Raw genomic sequence first — 7,625 nt, forward strand, 5'->3', positions numbered from 1 at the left:
TCAGCCCCAAATGGGAACAGCAGCATTTAGCAGGAACTTCACTGTAAAATGCCTGAGGCTTGTCTGCTTGGTATAAATAACACTTTTTCCAGATGAAGTAGATGTAAGGAGACAACAGATTTTGTGTGGACCATACACCAGTCTGAGGAGAAAACAGGGAAACTCGGACGTGGGACTGATAGGTATAACTACATTCAAACTCCCCACTAGCATAGTTTTTTTGAGCACAGTGGGATCTGTCAGCCTGGTTCTGGGAGCAGGATTTGCCCTGTGAGGGAGGGACACTGTGGGTTTGCTTGCACTATATGTATTGCAATACCAGAAAGGGTGTTGGGTGGCCTAATGTCATTGCCAAATTTAGATGAGTATAACAGCTTGTGTGGGATCTTGGGGTAACATAGCCAAGACTTCTGGAATTAGCTGTGAGTGCAGATTAGTTTGTCTGAGGGACTGCACTGTATCTCTTTGATGTGACTGTATAAATAACAAGCAAGGCTACTAAAAAGAGATATTCTTTCTCTTCCTTCCATCAGATACATCTCTAAGGCTGTGCTAATACTTCAGTTATTTAGCTATATTTGGCTGTGTAACTTTGAAAGAGTCTTTTAGCAAGGAAGGTGTTATTTATCACTATACTTAGGGTTGTACCTATAGACACATGCAGGTCCATAGTGCTTTACAGCTTGGATGCTCAGTGAATAAAGGGGAGAGTCACCATGCCAGGAGCAGTCCTGGTGTAACTGCTGTGGCAAGTGGAGCAAAGCTTGGGGTTAAGAATGGATCAGGAAATCAAAGTAACAAAATCAGAGAATCATAGAATGGCTTGGGTTGGAAAGGACCTTTATTATCATCTAATTCCACCCTCCTTGCCTTGGTCAGGGACACCTCCCACCAGACCAGGTTGCCCAAAGCCCCATCCAGCCTGGCCTTGAGCAATTCCAGGGAGGGGACAACCACAGCGTCTCTGGGCAATCTGTGCCAGTGCCTCAAAACCCTCACAGTAAATAATTTCTTCCTTGTATTTAAGCTAAACCTACTCTCTTTTAGTTTAAAACCATTCCCCCTTGTCCTATCACTACACACCCTGACAAAGAGTCCCCCTCCAGCTTTCTTGTCAGTCCCTTTCAAGCTGCTCTAAGGCCTCCCTGGGGCCTTCTCTTCTCCAGTCTGAACAACTCCAGCTCCCTCAGCCTCTCTACATAGGAGAGGTGTTCCAGCCCCTTGATCACCTTTGTGGCCCTCCTCTGGACTCATTCTAATACATCCATGTCCTTCTTGTGCTGGGCACCCCAGAGCTCTTGTAGGCCCCACAGTACTCCCAGTGAGGTCTCAATAGGGTGGAGTGGAGGGGGAGAATCATCTTCCTCAACCTGCTGGCCACGCTTCTTTTGATGCAACTCAGGTTGGCCTTCTGGGCTGCAAGTGCATATTGCCGGCTCATGTTGAGTTTCTCATCAATCAGTATTCCAAAATCCTTCTCCTTAGGGCTGCTCTCAATCCATTCTTTGTCCAGCCTTGGGTATTCATGCTTGTGATTGCCCCAACCCAGATGCAGGACCTTGCACTTGGCCTTGTTGAACCTCATGAGGTTTGCAGAGACCCATTTCTCAATCCTGTTCACATCCCTCTGGATGCCATTCCTTCCCTCCAGCATGTCGACTGCACCACATAGCTTGCTTGGTGTCTTCAGGAAGTACTGTAGTACACTCAATCCTACTGTCATAGCTGCAGTTTAGTAAGAAAACAAAGTTGGCAGCTTACAATATACTTAATGAAATGGGGTTGCTTCCTCCGTGAAGCACACGTGCTGTGGCTCCTGCTGCTTTTCCCTTTACACCTTCCTCCCCAGTTCTGATAGTGGCTCAGTGCTGGTTGGAGAGGATGATGCTCTTCCCCAGGATGCTGCCTTTCATTGCCATTTTCCCTCTCTTCCCCACTGCCTATTATGCTGTTCTCATGTAGTGTTAATGTACAAGATGGTGATTCTGGAATGACTTAAGAGAGGCTGCACTGCCTGTTTTACCAATAAACTATTGCTGATGTGGCAGGGACTAATGCAATCACATTGATTTATAAATTGTACTAACACTTCCAGCTGATGCCATAAATCAGTGTTTTTTTTTTTTTTTTTTTTTTTTTTTTTAAACAGGTTTACACATTTCCTATTGTAAACTTCTTCATGCATTGTTGAACAGCATGTATGGAATAACTTCTTCTAGTCAACCGTCTCTGATCTCAGAGTCCATCAAGCACAGACTGAAAGCTCCCAGTTTAAAACAAAAGTGCCTTCAAAGTAAGGTCTCTAACTCTCACAGATGGATTAATTCATGGAAATGTTTTTTTTAAAAAGTAATATTTTACAGGAAGGTAGGTATGTTTTTCCAGTAGGTTTAATTGTCAAAGATGTTTTTAGTGAAAATGAGCTCTTGCCATTACTAATGAATAAGGCAGCTGAAATTCCGCTATATCCACTGCCTAAATTAAAGTTCAGTTTCTAAAAGGTTTATGGCACTAATAGAGTGCAAAGCGTTTCTGAAAATTGTAGAAGGGATAGAAGAGAGTAAATTTTCTGGCATGCCCATCTGTGGAGAAGTTCTAAATGTATCAGTGGTAAGCAAAAACAAATAACCAAAAAATGGTAATAAGGACAACTGTTTTCTGCTTGTGAAGTTGTTGCTACCAGAAAAATACCACACGAATGTGCCATGCTACTAAGGCTCTCTGTCAATATTTTGTGTAGTTGATGTCTGTAAAATGTAATAAAAAAATGTGATACCCAGAACACAAACCAGCACAGAACCCAATCATAAGATTACAGTTGGCCCACAATCCTTAGTTCTCTGGAGTGAAAACCTGACAGTAAAATGATTTTTCTGAACTTAATGCTATCAATTAATGTAAGTGCTATCAACTGTATCATACCTACTTGGTATTTCTGTTGTATGTAGGAGTCCATCATACAGGACTGTTGTGCTCAACTATCTACAATGGTCAAGTCTGTCTGGCCTAACATATGGATTTCCTTTAATCGATTCTATCTGAATGAGAGCACTAGCTCCTTCCTCAGTATGTTTTTATAAACCACATTTTTTCACTTTCCCATTAGGAGATTGTTTCCAGCAAGTGTTGATAGTATCAGTAAGGTTGTAGTTACGCTCATAAATGAGCAAGTCTTTCTTGTCAGTCTGTCTGCTTTTTTTTTTTTTTTCCATTCCTGTCATTCCTGCTTTTCTGTAGAGGTTGGCATCATGCAGATATAGGCAGTGCAAACTATTTTATACTCTTTTTGCATTTTTGATGTCTTAACTAATAGGTCTCAAAAACATGAGTTTTGCTCCTATTCTTTTCTGTTACATTTGCCTTTTGTTTAGTTGAATGGGCTAATATGTCCAGAGGAAGGATGATATCCTTCCTTTTTCATAAAATACTCGACCTTATGGGTCCTTTCTAGTTTGTAGGTGAGTCTTCAGATTTCTGCCTTGTGTCTTCTTCTGCTAACAGTATAGAAATGGTTTCCAAGACGTTTAGACGAATATTCTTCCCCTTCAGTGTCTGTCCAAGTTTCCTAGTATTTTCTATAGTCTGAAGCATGTAGAAATTTCATCTAGAGGCAAGTGACAGAATGCTAATACATATTGTCAGAAACATTGTTCCTGCACTCAGATTCTGATACACCATTCTGGATTGCTGTAGCATAGAGCCCGGGGCAGGGAAAAAAAAAAAAAAAAAAAAAAGATCCTCAGATAAGGCACTGGGGGAGACAGAAAGAAGTGAGGAAAGAGAGAGGGAGGAAAGGAAGAAAGAAAGAGATGAAGAAAGAAACTTTCTTTTGGAGTGGCAGCTCCGGAGGCAGCTTGAATAATATTTGAAATAGAAACAGATTTTATCAGTGTGGTAAAATAAGTCAGTGTTAAAATTAATCTGTGAAGAATCAAATGATTTATTATAACACTTACTAGGCTTTTCATGAATTTTGAATAAGTATACTTGTATTTTTTCAAATAATGTAAAAAAAAATACAAGATGTGGATGGAAAATGTCCACAAAGTTGTTTCATATTTCCAGAAGGGTATCAATTATATTAATTATGAGGTTTAGTGTTGTTTTGCAACTAACATACTTCTGTAGTTCCTGTAGTCAGGTATGTAAATTATTTGTAACATGTGGATGCAATTTACAGTTTATTGCTATGTTTGATTGTCAGTCTTTAATTCTACCTTACATTAAAGCCATTTCAAACAATCAGCAACACCAACATTTTCCCTGACATGAGCAACAATTTTTCTGGGCATCAGATGTTTCTGAACCAGCATTTCTCAAATACATATTATTCTCACATTTTGTTGGGCCAAAGCCTTGGATCTTAAGAAGCCCAGATTTTGGGTGTGTTTGCAGTTGAAATTCTGTTGTGCATATAAGGCTTGTTTGTACTTTTTCAGGCTATTTACTATTTGCTGCACAAAACTTCTATACTTTAGACTCTACTACAGAAGTGGAGGTACCTGATTCAATTAACTTACTCAGAAGATTTAATTTTCAGCAAAGTATAGTTCTTTTAATTATATTTCTTTTTTATTTATTTCTCTCTGGGGTTCCTATCACACTGCCGGCTTAAATATGTCCTGTCATTTCATAGTTGATGGGAAGGTAAAACCTTATGTAGAGTTAAACTGGCCAAGCTCTTCTGTGACATTTTTTCCTTGCCAGAGCACTCTGTTTCCAGACACTTCACACTTCATAGCCATTGAAAAATGCAGCTTTTTGACAGCCGAATGGGTAGAAAGTCCATAAATGTGAATGTGTCTGCATGCTGTTGGGCTCCTTGCCTTTTACAGTACTCACATGCAGTGTGTTGCATATAAACTGGACCGCAGAGCAGGGCAGCAGAGTGTGCAGAGCAGAGCAGGCACAGTACTCCCATGGGTAGGTTGTACTGCCTTGCTGCAAGGGAAGCAAGGCATGAGGGCCCTTCTTTTGCTCTGTGGCTCCTTTCCCCACCAAAAAGCACCCTGTGTGCCCATGTAGTGAGGCCACATGGTGCTGAGCCCACAGTACTGCTGAACTCTGCTGTGCCCCATGGGCTTTGCCTTTAACTCCTCCTGTGCTTGCCTGTCTGCCTTTACACCTGCTCAGCACGCAGTGTAGTCTGCACAGAGTAAACTAAACCAGCACAACTTCCATTGTCTTGTCTTGTGAGTTTAGCCTGGAGTGTATAAAGAAGGGTTTAGCCTTGAGTGCATATAGAAAAATATGACTTCCAGCAAGGTGAGATGAGAAAGAAGTCTGCAACCTGACAGGACATTACAGCAGGGCTGAACTCATCACCTTGTGGTGAAGTGGAGGGATGAAGATGTATTTCTTGTTTGTAACACACAGATATGTGTGTATTGCCCCCTTCTAAAACACTGGGAGTGTATTTTGATATCCAGCGCTTTTTTTTTTTTTTTTTTTTCTTTTTTCTTTTTCTGATGTATTTCTTTCACAGCAGCAGAGATTGGTTCAAAGTTATGCAAAGTTGAGGGGAAAATAAACCATGTAGCTTGCATGGTTTGAGGCATATCTGGAGCTTTAAAACATCTGCGTGCATAACTTCCACTGCAGTCAGACCTATCTGAATGACTGGAGCCCTTCTTTGGAAAAAAAAAAGAAAGAAAGAAAAAAAAATCTCTTAAAAATGCTGGCAGAGAGGTAGGCATTGCCCACATTTGCTGCTAAAGCACCTCTGCATTTTGCATTAGGAGGACATTTACAAGGACCAAGAGGCAAGATGTACAGGAGAAAATTGACACCCAAGCAAAGAATAACTATTGCGTTCTGAAGCTTGCAGAGGAACAAGTGTTAGATAAATGCATATGACAAACAGACCCTGTTTGATCTCTCTAAGAAGATTTGACAAGTCAGACACACAGGAGCCCTAAATTACCTGTAATGGCAAAAATTACATCAGTTATAACCTTTTAAGCAGTTGTGCCTCATACAGCATAAATTCAGCGATATCAATCTAAGGAGAACCAATCCCTCTATGCATGTTTCCCTTGGAATATACAGCTACAAGAGTAAGCTGTGTCTGATTTTCATAAGACATGATAACAATCTAGCCATTCTAGGCTCCATACTGCAAACCTGTACTGATAACTAGCTCAGACTCTAACTGATAAACATATTAGGCCAGGAAAACCATTTTTTACTTTGAAAAAGGAATGGGGGTAGGATTGAGATGTCATATTTTAGGGTATTGCATAAGGGAGATTCCCGTAATCAGTCATCAGACTGTTTCAAAGGCAGAGGCTGTGGGGCTAGAGGGGCTGGGCATTGCAGAGCAGCCTGCAGAGCTCTGCCATTTTTATACCTTGGAGATAATCTGTGCCTTTTCTCTACAGGATTTCCTTCTTGCAGTCACCTTTGCTTTGGCACCTTGCTTGTGACCAATGCTGTGACCTATGGCACCTGAGGAGCTGGTGGTGCAAGGCAGAGCTGCATATGGAATCCATGCGGGCAGGGCCTGATAGCACAGGTCCTATAGCAATAACCTCTGCTAGGGGCTTCTTTCTCTGCCTCTCCTAATGGTAGAGCTTAATTTACCCAGAGCAGCACATAGGGAAGACTATTTCCACCCTCTCCACAGCCTTGCTTTTGCTCATGTGGCTGCTCTTGGGGACTGGAGGAGATGCTTCCCACCCTGCCCTCCCTTTCCTGTGCCTGTCCCATTTACAGGGTGCCTCAGCTCGGGATGGAAGTGATTTGGCAACCCATGAGGTGAAGACAAGCCTGCCGCCCCTGCAGAGAGGGCTGCTGGTGCCATGGTGGCTTGGAGCATCTCCTTTTAGCTCAGTGGTGGTTTTTATTTGCTTTTGATGACTGTTTGTTACTTTTGTCCTGAACACTGAAATTCTTGCTAGGCCATTTTCCCAGAAACTTCCCCAATGAGTTGAATCACAGTGGGGAAAGCTGCAGTGTTTATTTTTTTCCTCAGAATTAATTTGTTTACATGGTAAGGAAAGTTCTGTTCATAATGCCTTTTTGGGTAGGAAAGAAGGGAAATACACACTGATTCTAAGAAATTTAAGTTCTGCCTGTGCTGCTTGCTTTCAGCAGGCTAACCACTTCCAACAGCCAGCCTGGGTGCTGGTGAGCTGCAACACCTCCCTCATGTGCTGCTAATGGCCTGGTGCTACCAGGACCCCCAAAAAGACATGGGTAGAGGTGTTGCTCCTCAGCAGTCATTGCTTCCACGTGTGTGTAACTGGCTTAAAAACCACCTTCTGTATCCCAGCAGCCCTGTTCCCTCCTCCATCCCCCTTACAGCCCTCAGCTGGGCTCCTCAACTGGGCACGGGTGTCTGTGCCTGCCTGCCCATTCTGTGAGGCGAGGCCGGGGCTGCCCCATGCTGGCTCTAGCAGCCCTACCACAGGGCCTGGCTGAGCCCCTCGGCCACAGGTGGGCTCCTTGGGGAGAGCAGAGCTCAGGAAGGGCCAAACGCTGCCTGGCAGTGAGGAAAGGAGTGCGAGAAGCAGCCCTGCGAGCAGCTGTGGGAGGAGGTGCTCCAGGCGCCCAGCAGAGCTTGCCCTGCAGCCCCTGGAGAGCCCAGGCTGGAGCAGGGGAGAGGTGTGAGGAGGAAGGGGCAG

Source organism: Oxyura jamaicensis, chromosome 2 (genome assembly GCF_011077185.1).
Source record: "Oxyura jamaicensis isolate SHBP4307 breed ruddy duck chromosome 2, BPBGC_Ojam_1.0, whole genome shotgun sequence".
Lineage (NCBI taxonomy): Eukaryota > Metazoa > Chordata > Aves > Anseriformes > Anatidae > Oxyura > Oxyura jamaicensis.